The 13,496-nt window shown below is 48.3% G+C and overlaps 1 long non-coding RNA gene across 1 annotated transcript; it reads right to left on the bottom strand.

Moving 5' to 3' along the window:
• Positions 1-4,203: 4,203 nt before the first annotated feature.
• LOC132659868 (uncharacterized) lies at positions 4,204-13,096 on the bottom strand. Its single transcript, XR_009600811.1, has 2 exons — positions 13,010-13,096; positions 4,204-4,694 (listed from the first exon to the last, which is right to left on the bottom strand). It is a non-coding gene; the product is annotated as an uncharacterized LOC132659868 (long non-coding RNA).
• Positions 13,097-13,496: the final 400 nt, after the last annotated feature.

Here is a 13,496-nt window from a genome sequence, read left to right on the forward strand (position 1 = left end):
GGATCAAGCCCAACCCCCCTGCACGGGAAGCGTGGTTTCTTAGCCACTGAACCACCAGGAAAGTCCCTGCACTGGGTCTTTCTTGCTGCACTCAGGCTTTCTCTGGGTGCCCTGAGTGGGGGCTACTCTTCGTTGCAGTGCACGGATTTCTGTCTGAGATGGCTTCTCTTGTTGCGGAGCATGGGCTCTAGGCACTTGGGCTTCAGTAGTTGGGGTGCTCGGGTGTGTGGAATATTCCCAGGCCAGGGATTGAGCCTGTGTCCCCTGCATTGGCAGGTGGGTTCTTAGCCACTGGACCATCAGGGAAGACCCTGTCTATGTGTTAATAGAACAATCCCATTTTTAAAGCTAGGTGCACAGCCATCCAAGAAAAAGACTACATTTCCCAGCCTCCTTGAAGCTACAGCAATGTGACTTCATTCTGACCAATGGCACGTGAGCAACTGGCAATGAGTGCACCTTCTGGGCAATGCCCTTGAAGGGGAGGGGTGGAGCCTCCTCCTAACCTTTCCCTGTCCCATTGGCTGGAGGGCGGATGTGATGAGGGATCATCTGGTCCCACTTTAGAGGTAGTAGAACAGAAAACAGAAAGAGCCTGGGCGGCTACCACAATGTTACCAACTATTCCAGCCCTGGACCATTTATACCTAGCTTAATGAGTGAATGCTTAATAGACCTATCTCTTATTTGAGCCACTGTAATGTTGGGTTTCTGTTCTAGCAGCCAAAATACTTTTTTGTTTGTTTTTAAAAATATATTTATTTTATTTATTTGGCTGCACCCAGTCTTAGTCTTGGCACGTGGAATCTTCAATCTTTGTTGCAGCATGTGGGATCTTTTAACTGTGGCATGTGGAATCTAGTTCCCGGACCAGGGATCAAACCCAGGCCCCCTGCATTGGGAGCAGGGGATGGTCTTAGCCACTGGACTGTCAAGGAAGTACCCAAAATGATATTGTAACTAATACAGAATTTGGTAATAGAATCTAAACTATGTGGAATTTCCTTGGCAAGTGGGCAACTGGTGATGACTGAGATATGACAGGCCGGGAAATGCATGGCCTCTGTTATGCAGGAACAAAACATTTAGGAAGCCTACAGCTATAGACAGAATGCATGAGCCCCTCCAATTGAGAGGTTGAAACCAAATCACCAGTGTGATGGTATTATGAGGTGGGGGCTTTGGGGAGGTGATTAACTCATGAGGGTGGAGCCCTCATGAATGGGATTAGCGCCCTTATAAAGAAAACCCTGGAGAGCTCCTGGCCTCTTCCACCAAGTGAAGACATGGGGAGAAAACAGCCATCTATGGAGCAGGACCTCACCAGACACCAAATCTGCCGGGACCTTGATCTTGGACTTCCAACTGGGATTAAATAAATGTCTGTTGTTTATAAGCCACCCAGTCTGTAGGATTCTGTTATAGCTGTCCAAACAGACTAAGACACCTGCCATCTGTCCTATCCTTGAAGACAGCCTGTAGCTCTAGGGAGAGTGGTCTTTCCAACACAAACCATGTACCAGTTATGACTATTATGTGAGTCAGAAGTAAACTACGTGTCCTTGAAGCCATGATAATGTTGCCCTCAGGCTTCCCTGGTTGCTCAGCAGTAAAGAATCCACCTACCTGGATTGAGAAGATCCCCTGGAGAAGGAAATGGCAACCCACTCTAACATTCTTGCCCAGAAAATCCCATAGACAGAGGAGACTGCCAGACTACAGTCCATGGGGTTGCAAAGAGTCAGGTAGGACTTAGCGACTAAACAACAACAACATTGCCCCTGCTCTCCATGTCCATTCAACTTCTGAGTTCAGACGGCAAGAGTCTGGATGGCCAGTTCAGATAGTGATGGAGATTGCACTTTCCAAATAGCAGACTTCTGGGCAGTGAAGGGTACCTGCATTTGGGGGTCTTGTTGTAACAGCAGGCTAACATTTGCCTTAACTAATACTCACTCACAAAATGGACTGCTTCCTTTACTGAGTATTACAAGGATTCAACGAGGGAATACACACACAGCACCTAGCGTGTGCCAGGCACACAGTAGGTGCTCAGTAAATGGTCATTGGTTTTCCGCCACCATCATCACCTCTGGTTTAGGGAAAGAGATGTTCCTTCTCAAACTTCTGGGGAAGATGCTTTGGTATCTCTTGTTTCGAGACAAGAAGACAGGTCCCCAGATGGGCTTCCTCTCCAGCCACAGCGCCCATCTGGCAGACCCCCTCCCCACAGCTCATTCACTCTCCTCTCCCTTCTTCTAATGATGCTGTTCCCTCCCTGTACTCCTTCTTGGCTGATTATTTCCTTTCACCCTGCCCTTATTCCTTCCTTGAATTCCCCTCCACCAATGCTGTAAGCTCACAGCCAGCAGCCAGCTGCACAGATGAGGGCCAGTTTCTCACAAAACTTTTTATGAACCTCTCCTGACTACTAAGTGGTTAAAAATATCCACTCCGCCCAGGCAATTTTGCTAAGCTGGTGTCAGGGGGAGAAAGGGAGACGCGGGAGAGCTCACAAATGAAGCAAATTGCTGAAAATCGGATTTTTACTGTCTTATCTAGGAGCCACATGAGAGGAGAGGAGATTGCAATTTCTGCCGGAACTTTCTCACATCCCCGTGTCTGAGGCGAGAAAGTGGCAGAGAGGAGGGGAGAGGCGAGTGAGAGAAGAGAGAACAGAAGGAAAGAGAGAGGCTAGGGATTTCCCTGACAGCCCAGTGGTTAATGCTCCACACTCCCGCTGTAGGGGGTGTGGACTTGATCCCTAGTCAGAGAACTAAGATCCCACATGTTGTGTGGAGCAGTGGAGGAGGAAAAAACAAAATTAGAGGCTCAAGAGGGAGAGAGCGAGAAGGTTTGGAGGCCGCAACCCCAGCCTGGGGCACTTACTCAGGCTGTATCTCTCTCAATGGCTCAGCAGGTAGAGAATCCGCCTGCAATGCAGGAGACAGGAAACACAGGAGGTTGAATCCCTGGGTCAGGAAGATCCCCTGGAGAATGAAATGGCAACCCCCTTCCTTCTTGCCTGGAAAATTCTAAAGTATTTTCAGTAAAAAAAAAAAAAAAAAAAAAAAATCAGTATTTTTTTCAGTAAAAAATTTTCAGTGAAAAAATTCAGTATTCTTGCCTGAAAAATTCCATGGATAGAGGAGTCTGGTGGGCTACAGTCTGTGGGGTCACAGGAGTCAGACACAAGCGGGCGCACACACAGATCTCTCTCAAAGCCCCTTTGGTCACAGCATCCAATTTTTTTAAACTTTATTAGTGTTATTATTATTTTGGCTGCCTGGCATGTGGGATCTCAGTTCCTTGACCAGGGATCAAACCTGTCCCCCTGCATTGGAAGTACAAAGTATTAACCACTGGGCCACGAGGGAAGCCGAGCATCCAGTTTTAACTGCTCAAGTTGGTGTAATAGGTAGGAACCACTCACCCTCTTTACTGATGAGAAAGCTGAGGCTCAGAGAAGGAAGCCTTTGCTCAATCATAGAGCTGACTTGCTCATGACTAAATGAGAGTCTAGAACAAGGGTGGGGAAATTTTTTCTGTAAAGGATCAGAGAGTAAATATTTTCAGCTTTGGAGGCGACACGATCTCTGTAGCAAAGACCCAACTCTGCCCTTTTATGGTGCCATAGACAAGTAAAGAATGGGCATCTCTGCGTGTCAATAAAGCTTTATTTACAAAGCCAAGTGGGGAGCTTCCCTGGCAGTCCAATGGTTAGGACACCATGCTTCCACTGTGAGGAACACAGGTTCAATCCCTTGTCAGGGAGCTAAAATCTTACGTGCCACTGGACATGGCCAAAAAAAAAAAAAACCAAGTGGCCCACTGGATTTGGCCTGGGGCCTTAACTTAACTCTGGTCAAGTGCTGTACTGTCCAAGATGATAGCCACTAGCCACCTGTGGCTATTTATACTTAAATTCATTTGAAGTAAACAAAATTAAACATTCAATCCCTCAGTCATGCTAACCATGATTCAAGTGCTCAATGGCTGGACTTCCCTCATGACTCAGTGGTAAAGAATCTGCCTGCCAATGCAGGAGATGCAGGAGGGGCGGTTTTGATCCCTGGGTCAGGAAGATCCCCTAGAGGAGGCAATGGCAGCCCACTCCAGTATGCCTGCCTGGGAAATCCCATGGGCAGAGGAGCCTGGCGGGCTACAGTCCAGGGGGTCACAGAAGAGTCAGAGATGACGGAGCACACACACAATGGGCGTTTTACTTTGCTGTTGGTGCTGGGGGCACAGAGGAGACGGAGGCAGACCCATTCTGGACTCATTCATTGCTTTTTTGTCTCTGAATCCCCTTCCACCCACATATCTGTGTGGCATCCTCCGATGCTTCATTCAGGTTTTCTCTCTTGCCACCTCCTCCAGGAAGGCTTTCCTGACCACAGACGCTCAAAAGAAAGCCTCTTTTTCACGCTCTTTACGCTGCTCGATGTCTCTTCACAGCTCTCCCTGATGTTGCGTTGTATATCCACTTATCTGCTTATTTGTTTTCACCTTCTGCACCAGAACTGAAAATCCGTTAGAGCAGGAGTTTAGTTCTGCTTTCTCTTTGACAGGAGTGGTGGCTGTGAGCCCGGGTTTTGGAACTGACTGCCTGAGTTTGCGTGCTTCCCTCCCTTCTTGCAGGCTGTATGATGTTCAGCCAGATGCTTGGGCTCTATCCATTTCTGTTTCCTCACCTGTAAAATGGAGATAATAATAGTATGTTGAATGGTGACCCCCAAAAGATACACCCATGTGCTAATGCCTGGACTCTATGAAGTGATCTTTTTTTGAAAAAGGATCTTTGCAGAGAATTCCATGGTGGTCCAGTAGTTAGGACTCGGTGCTTCCACTGCAGGGGGCATGGGATCTATCCCTGCGGGGAACTAAGATCCAACATGCTTCATGGCACAGCCAAAAATAAGAAAAGAAAAGGGATCTCTGCAGATGTATTAAGTTCAGGATTTGCGATGAAGTCATTATCTTGGATTATCTGGGCAGGCTCTGAATCCAATGACAAATATTCTTAAAAAAGAAGAGAAAGGGAGACAGGAAAGGACATGATCCAGCCCAGAAGTGGCACACGTTGGTTCTGCTCAAAATTCATTGGCCAGAACTCATCATGTGGACCCACTTAATTTCAAGGGGGCCAGGAAATGTGATTCTGCCTGGGATGGGGAGAACCGGAAATATCTGGAGAACAGCAGTCATGACTTAAACACATGGCATGGAAGGGTGGTCTGCAGAGAGATGGAGAACCCCAAACCCAGCATTCAGTGACTGGGTGGATAAGGGCCCTGTAAAGGAGGTTATAAAGGTAGGGATGAGGTGCGCTCTGAGACTTTTCTGTGCGTTGTTCTGATGCCTGCTACAGGCAGAGGAAAGGTGACCCCCAAAAGGCCCAGGAACTGAGTGACGAGAGCATGTGAACGGCCAGGCTGCAGATCTTCCCTACAGTGGTCCAATAGTCCATCCTCCCCAGGGTCCCACTGCACTGGATAGGCTCAGCCTAGGAAGACAGAATCCGCTCTAGGTATTGCAACAGGAAGGGATTTATTGCTGGAAATCCGCCTGCCAAACAACTAGAAGGCTTAGAGGAAGACCTGCCAGCATCCAAGAAGGCAGAGCCCACAGGAACCAGGGAGAATTGTTGTTGTTCGGTCGCTAAGTCATGTCCAACTCTTTGCAACTACATGGACTGCAGCACGCCAGGCTCCTCTGTCCTCCGCTGTCTCCCAGAGTTTGCTCAGATTCATGTCCATTGAGTCGGTGATGCTAAATATCTCATCTCTAAACATCTTGCTCTCTGTTGCCCCCTTCTCCTCATGTCTTCAATCTTTCCCAGCATCAGGGTCTTTTCTAATGAGTTGTCTCTTCACATCAGGTAGCCAAAATATTGGAACTTCAGCTTCGGCAACAGCCATTCCAATGAATATTCAGGGTTGGTTTCCTTGAGGGTTGACGGGTTTGATCTAGCAGTCCAAGCGATTCTCAAGAGTCTTCTCCAGCACTACAATTCAAAAGCATCCATTCTTCAGCACTCAGCCTTCTTTACGGTCCAGCTCTCACATCTGTGCATGACTACTGGAAAAACCATAGTTTTGACTATACGGATCTTTGTCGACAAAGTGATATCTCTGCTTTTTCATATGCTGTCTAGGTTTGTCATAGCTTTTCTTCCAGAGAGCAAGCGTCTTTTAATTTCATGGCTGGAGTCACTGTCTGCAGTGTTTTTGGAGCCCAAGAAAATAAATTCTGTCACTGTTTCCACTTTTTCCCCTTCTATTTGCCATGAAGTGATGGGACCGGATGCCATGATCTTAGTTTTTTGAATGTCGAGTTTCAAGCCAGCTTTTTCAACTCCCAGCCTCAACATCAAAGCGGGTGTTTGAGGATGATGCCCAGAAGAAACCTCACAACTGTCATCTGCAAGCCCCGCGTTACGCTCAGAGCATCCCCAACCAGAGCAGGGATGGCTCCTGTTTCTCTCCTGTCTCACCAATCTTGCATGAATGCCTCTTGATTGTAGACTGCATTCTATAACGCTGCTGACAGTGGAGTTTTAGATGTGTAGTTCCCAGAGGTGCAGAGTTGCTAGTAGACACCCCGGCACACCCCAAAAAGGTGAAACACGGAGATGGTGACAAGAAGGATTCAGAGCAAGAAGCTGGAAGTGATCCTGAGCCATGGTGGGGATCGGATTCCACTCCAGATGTCCAAGACAGCCTCCTTATTCCATGAGGTTTTCCTCCCCAGTTGTCTCTTAAATTGGGGTCTTCCCTACAAAAGGAGCAAACACTGGGCAACAAAGTAGAGCCCTGGTGATGAAGGAGATGTTGAACGGTAAAGAATGGAGCCATATTCATAGGTCAGAAGAAAGGAGCTGCCAGAGGACATGGAGGAAACTTAAATGTATTACTGAGTGAAAGAAGCCAGTCTAAAAAGGCTGTAGACTCTGATTCCAACTACATGACATCCTGGAAAAAGCAAAAGTATAGAGGCAGTCCAAAGAAACTCGTTTCCAGGAGTTCTGGTGGAGTTGGGAGGAATGAGTAGGTGGAGCACAGGAGGGTTTTCAGGGCAGTGAAATTATTCTGTATGAAACTTTCATGGTGGATCTGTGACATCTTGCAAGAGTGAACCCTAATGTAAACTGTGGACTTTAGTTAGTAATCAATACTGGTTCATCAATTGCAACAAATGTATCACAGCAATGCAAGATGTTAATAATAGGAGAAATTGGCAGGTGCAAACTGTCTGCACTGTTCGTCCAGTTGTCCTATACACGTAAAACTGCTCTAAAAAAATAAAATCTCCTAATTACAAAAAAAAAAGTAGAGTGACTTCTTGGGGCTGAATCGTGCTCCACTGTGCAGATGCTCTCTGATGATCAGAAGGAGCTGATTGCTTGAGCTGCCACGAGTGTACTAGGCAGTGAGCTCCCAACCCACTAGCAGTCGTGAACTACTCACCTTGAGCAGAGCTGAGGACTAACCTGGCCTGCTTCTCTTATCCAACTCAGAGGTCTGTCTCCAGGCTCCCTTGGCAAGAACTAGCTTGGTCTCTCCTATATTAGTAAGCAAACTGGACCTTAGTTTCACTGTCTGTAAGTGGAGTTATAATATGTAGTAGTCAGGACAGCCTAGGTTATACTACATAACAAATAAGCCCAGATTGCTGAGCTATAAGGGGCTGTGTTTACAGGTTCCAGACACACTGTTTGTCAGTAGTCAAGAAGCTGTGATTTTCAGAAAAGGATCAGTTATATACGGCAGGCCCAGGTTTGCAACAGATAAGAGGGGCAGGGCAGATATTTCCGAGTTTCCACTGTAGAAACAGAAAACCCCGAGATGCAGACACTTTCGTAAACACGGCTGCCTGCCCCCTGCCTGGAGCCAACCAAGGAGACAGAACAGTTTCAAACTCAGCCTCTCCCAGCATCTACTCTCTCAGTACCAGAGCAAGCCCCTTTCTGCTTTTCTCTCTGCCCCACATTCCTTCAGAGCTGGACGTTAATAAACTCATCACTGATGAGCAGGGAACACATCTGCTGAGGTTTTAATTACAGCAGAAAATTGGCCCAATTGGTATTTAATGTAGAGTAAGTATTGAGTTAACTGGTCAGGGCAGGAGTTGCTGAGGTTGGCATAGAGGTGTCCTGAGCCCTGCCTAGCTAGGTATCCCTGGGAATCTCTGAGGGCAGATGGGGGCATGGTTCTGGTTCTCTGGGGGCTTCAGGAGGACCTCGCAGGCCCTGAAAGAGGAAGGGAAGCAGGCTGGGTGGAGAGGTGAAAGGATATTTCTAAAACCTCAGCTCAGAGCTCTGCTCTCTGGCCTCGGAAATCTTCTCCCCTGTAATACTTGATCACCAGCTCATACAGGCAGCAGCGGACGAAGGGTTGGGGCTCCCACAGTGAAGGTGTAGGGGGTGGGGAAGGAAGTGGAGGTCTGCTAGGACTGGAAGGATTGGGCCCCCAGAAGGTCAAGTTTATGCCAAATGAATTAAACTTTCTGAGTGAGTACTGGGGAGGAGAAAGCTCCCTGTCCTTTTACCCAGCCTCCTGTGTCTCCCCCAGAGGATTTGATAGAGCCAAACCTTCCAGGAGAGCCAGTGCTCATGAGAGAAAGAAATGAAAATCCCGTCAGAGGAAACAGGATAGGAGGAAACAACCCCACCCAGAATCCACTGTGGTTTATGAACTTTCCATACATTCCTGGTCCCCAGGATGACTGCATCTCACCCAGAGAGACAGTTTAGAAATCAGAGCAGAGTCCCTGGAGTCAGGTTGCTAAGACACTGTCTCTGACAGTGTCACTTACCAGCTGTGTGACTAAGGGCAAGTGACTTAAACTTTGCCTCAGTTTTCTTACCTGTAAAATGGGGGTGTAATTTCAAACCGTTAGGCAAGACTAGGCCCAGCTGCAGAAACAAAAAAAAAAATCCAATGTCTCTGCCTGAAAATCACAAAGTTTATTTCTCACTCATGTTTCATGTCTGTTTTGGGTCACTGAGGGGAGGCTTTGCACATCATAGTCATTAGTGGAGCATTCACATTCTGGAACATTCTGGAACATTTCTGGCTGTCACACCAGAGGGACATAAGAGCTTTGGAAGTTCCTGCACAGACAGTTAGATGCTCTAGCATGGGAATAATGTGAGTCAGTTCCACTCGAAGCTCATTGGTTAGAACTAGTCAATGACCTCACCCACAAGATGGGCAGGAAGCACCATTCTTGGCCAGCAGCACTGGCTGTTGTGAGTCCATAATGAGTGTGAAGTGCTGAGGATCAGGCCTGGCCCATTGTGAGCACCCTGTGCGTGTTCCCAATTTTGTGTTTCAGCAGGAAAAGTGATTCCATTCAGATGCCTGTTGTCCTTCTGACACTGGTTGAGCAGGATCGAGATGGACTAGTGGCCAGAAGCCTGGAAGGTACGCTCCAGGTGTGCCCCAGGTGTGTCCCAGGGATGTCCAATCACTGAGGTCCAGGTCAGGGCATGCTTGTGCCTGATCCTGAACCTGGACAAGACCATAGAGTTCCATCATGTATTCTGGGCTGGGAAAGGTGAGCTGGAGCCTGCCCGGGGCCAACAGGCACCCCCAACCCTACAGAGACACACCCCACCCCCACACCATCCATGCTACCTGGGCAAGGGCAAGTGTTCCTGTTGGCTCCAGCCTGCAGCCCTGAACCTCCAAGAGGCAGGAGTCTGCCATACCCGCCATTGTCCTTCATGTATCTGCCGACTGACATCCTTTTCTCTTGATTCACTTGGAACCGAATCCTTTCACTCACTCAGTTCTCAACCCAAATAGAGGAAGTGACAGATCACAGGTAAGGAAACAGGCTGTCAGAGGCAAAGTCACCCGCTCAGTGTCTGCCAGCAGAAAGGGATGGAGGCAGAATTCAAGCCCAGGCTGCTCTGTCTAAGGAGCTTGTAAAAATGTCTGCAGGGACTTCCCTAGTGGTCCAGTGGTTAAGAATCCACCTGCCAATGTAGGGGATACGAGTACGATCCCTGGTCCGGGAAGATCCCACGTGCCGAGGAGCAACTAAGCCCTCGAGCCCCAATTACTGGAGCCCACAGGCCCTAGAGCCCAAGCTCTGTAACAAGAAGCCACAGCCATGAGAAAGCCGAGCGCTACAGCTAGAGAGTAGCCCCCACTCACCATAACTAGAGAAAGTCTGTGTAACGAAGACCCAGCGCAGCCAAAAAATAAAATTAATATTCTAAAAATGTCACCAGCCTGCCTCTCTAGGGCTGCCCCTGTGTCCCCAACTAGCCCCCCACGTGTCCCACCAGCCTCCCACAACCTTCCCCCTCAACCCAGACCGTGAGAGCAGCAATCACGCAGAGGTACCGGTTTTCCCATCACCCAACCGGAGCTCCCTTCCAAAGTGGGAACTGAGGCCTCCTAGACATCCAGGTAGCCCCCCCGAAAGGTCGACATCACCCAAGGGCTCAAAAAGCACCGGCAACTCTAGTGAAAGTCCAGGTGCCCTCCATGGACACAGCCTAATTACACCAACAGGGCCCAGCCAGGCAGCTCCTGGGCCAGGAGGCTTCCTCCAGCAGCTTCGGCTTCAAGGAGGCACCAGAGCAGTGCAGCTTGCCAGCTCTGAAATCCTCATCCAGTCCCTGTGGGAATGGTGGGAGGCCTCGGCCAGCCTGACCAGGAGGGGCCCTTTACCTGGGCTTTGTAGCCACATCGGTGGATTCCCAGATGGGGAGAGGAATGGGCAGTGTCCTGGCACGCTGGCAGGCAGAGGGAAAGAAGTGCCCACCTGCCCTTCCCAGGGGGTTCATATATATATATATATAAATACACACACACACCCCACACTGCCCCTCCTCTGTTACAGGGGGCCGAGAAGCTCCCCCAACCTCAAAGCTTCCCAGGCTTTCCAGGTTTGATTCCTGCAAGCTAAACCCTGCCTGGGGCCTCCCTGCCCAGAAAGGGCAGGAAAGGAGAGTTAAGGAGGATTTAGAGACCCGCCCACCTGCTGAGAGATTAGATGAGATCAATATATAGAGAGCTGGGCCAAGATCCCCTGGAGGGGCTCATTAAGACCCGTGACCCTGAGAGGTAATTAACAGGCTTGCAAGGGTTGGGCCACAGTACCACCCCACCCCCACCCAAGTACTCAAGCAGCCCCCCAAAGCGAGGGCTGGAGTCCCGGCTCCCTCCTTACTCCTCCACACCAGCCTTCGGTTCAGAATCTGGGTCTTCCATCCAGATATGCTCCTGAGGTAGTCTGGAGGGAATCATCCGAATAGTCACTATCGTTTATTGGGTGCTTGCTGTGTGCTGCTACTTGTCGAAAGCTTTAGTTAGCTTCTCAGTTCTGACCACAATCTGGGAGCAGTCGCTAACACAATATCTACTTTTCAGATGGGGCACAGAAAAGTGAAGGAGCTTGTCCAAGGTCACATCACCAGTAAATGATGAAGACTTCCCTGGTCAGAGGAGGAGATGGTTGGATGGCATCACTGACTCGCTGGACATGAGTTTGAGTAAGCTCCAGGAGTTGGTGATGAACAGGGAAGTCTGGCGTGCTGCAGTCCATGGGGTCGCAAAGAGTCGGACACGGCTGAGCAACTGAACTGAGCTCCCTGGTGGTCCAGTGATTAAGAATTCATCTGTCAGTACAGGGGGCACAGGTTCTATCCTTGGTCTGGGAAGACCCCATACTCCACAGGGCAACTAAGCTGGTGCGCCACAATTTCTGAGCCTGCGCTCCAGAGCCCTTGAACCGCAACTACTGTGCCTGCATGCTGCCGCTACTGGAGTCCATGCGCCTAGAGCCTGTGCTCCACAACAAAGGAAACTGCCGCAAGGAGAAGTCAGCACCACAACAGAGAGTGGCCCCCACTCGAGGCAACTAGAGAAAGCCCACAAAGCAACAAACACCTAGTGCAACCAAAAATAAAAATAATTAAAAAAAAAAAAGTAAATGATGAATCTGGGATTCAAATCCAGGCCCTTGGGAACAAAGCTTGGGCCCCCACCCTTGTAAACTACAGTTTCTTTTACTTTCTCCCCATCCCCTGACCTGCTCAGACTGCTAGACAAGGTAACACCAATAATACCACCGTATCGTCCCCAGTCATTTTTATGGCACCTTTAACCACTTAGAAGTCAGCTGAGCATCCAGATGAAAGGAAAAAGTAACTAGGCAATGAAGCACATACTACCAGCCAAAGCATATAACCCAGAAGGTCAATAAGCTCCAGGAAGATGGGGATCCCATTAATCTTATCTTGAGAAGCATAAAGACCAGCATGGGGTGAGTGGTCAGTATCTTTTTGTGGAGATGAATTGGACTCATGGTTGTGGCCCTGACATATAGCCTATTTACTCATAGTTTAGACACAATAATAACTACCATAATAGTTAGCTATGTTAAATGAGCAAAGGGAACTGATCAAGGTGGACAAACCAACAGTGATGAAGGCAAGAGATGGGAGGAAATCTTGCCTGTGCCTGGATTCCTTCTTTTGTAAAATGGGTTATCATAAGAGTTACTGAAAGGTGTATCTTTCAAGCGTCTAGCGTGGTACTTGTCACTTAAATATTAACTTGAATTTTTGAGGAGGCCAGTGTGAAAACTACGAAAACAGACACAAAATCTCAAAAAGCATGGCAGCCTAGGAACAACCTTGTGAGGTTTGAGGAGGGCTATTGAACAAGATCAGAACTTGTTTCTGCCACAAAAAGCAGGACTAAGATCCTGTGATTTACAGAAAGCCTAATGGGGATTTGAAAAACTACCTATAACATTGATATAAGTAATAAGAGCTGACATCTATCAGCTCCGGAGCATTTGTACGTCTCTGCAATTGAATGGAATGGGTACTATAATAATGCAATTTTTAAAGAAGGAAATGGAAGCTCAGAAAAGTGAAGAAAACTTCCCCAAAGTCACCCAGCATATAGTGGTCAGGCTGGGACAAGTCTCAGCTCTGTCTGACCCCAAATCCTGCCCTGAGAAAGATTAGAAGGATAAACACCTGAAGATCAACAGTGATTTCCTCAAGGCCAGAAGTTCAGGCAGAATTTATCGTCTTCTGGTATACACGGAGTGTGTTTCCTGCCTGTAATCAGAAAAAAGCCAAATATTAAAAAATTCTCCCTAAATATAGGTAGGAGGAAAGTTCAAGAGGAAGAAGCCTCTTTGGTTAGGGTCCCCACAGGAAGGACAGGAAAGCCTGGTGTTCTGCAGTCCATGGGGTCGGAAAGAGTCGGACATGACTTAGCGACTGAACAATAACCGCACAGAAAGCAGCCTCTGAAATTTAGGGATGTGACTTAAGGTCTGTTATAAAGATTCAGGAAAGACCCTCCCTGGAGATCCAGTGGTTAGGGCTCCAAGCTTCCACTGCAAGGGGCACAGGTTCAATTCCTGGTTGGGAAACTAAGATCCTGTAGGCCTCATGGTGTAGCTAAAAAAAGTTTAAGGAAGCTGTAGGAAAAGTTCCTTCATGCAACCTGGGGCCC

Source organism: Ovis aries, chromosome 5, assembly GCF_016772045.2.
Source record: "Ovis aries strain OAR_USU_Benz2616 breed Rambouillet chromosome 5, ARS-UI_Ramb_v3.0, whole genome shotgun sequence".
Classification (NCBI taxonomy): domain Eukaryota; kingdom Metazoa; phylum Chordata; class Mammalia; order Artiodactyla; family Bovidae; genus Ovis; species Ovis aries.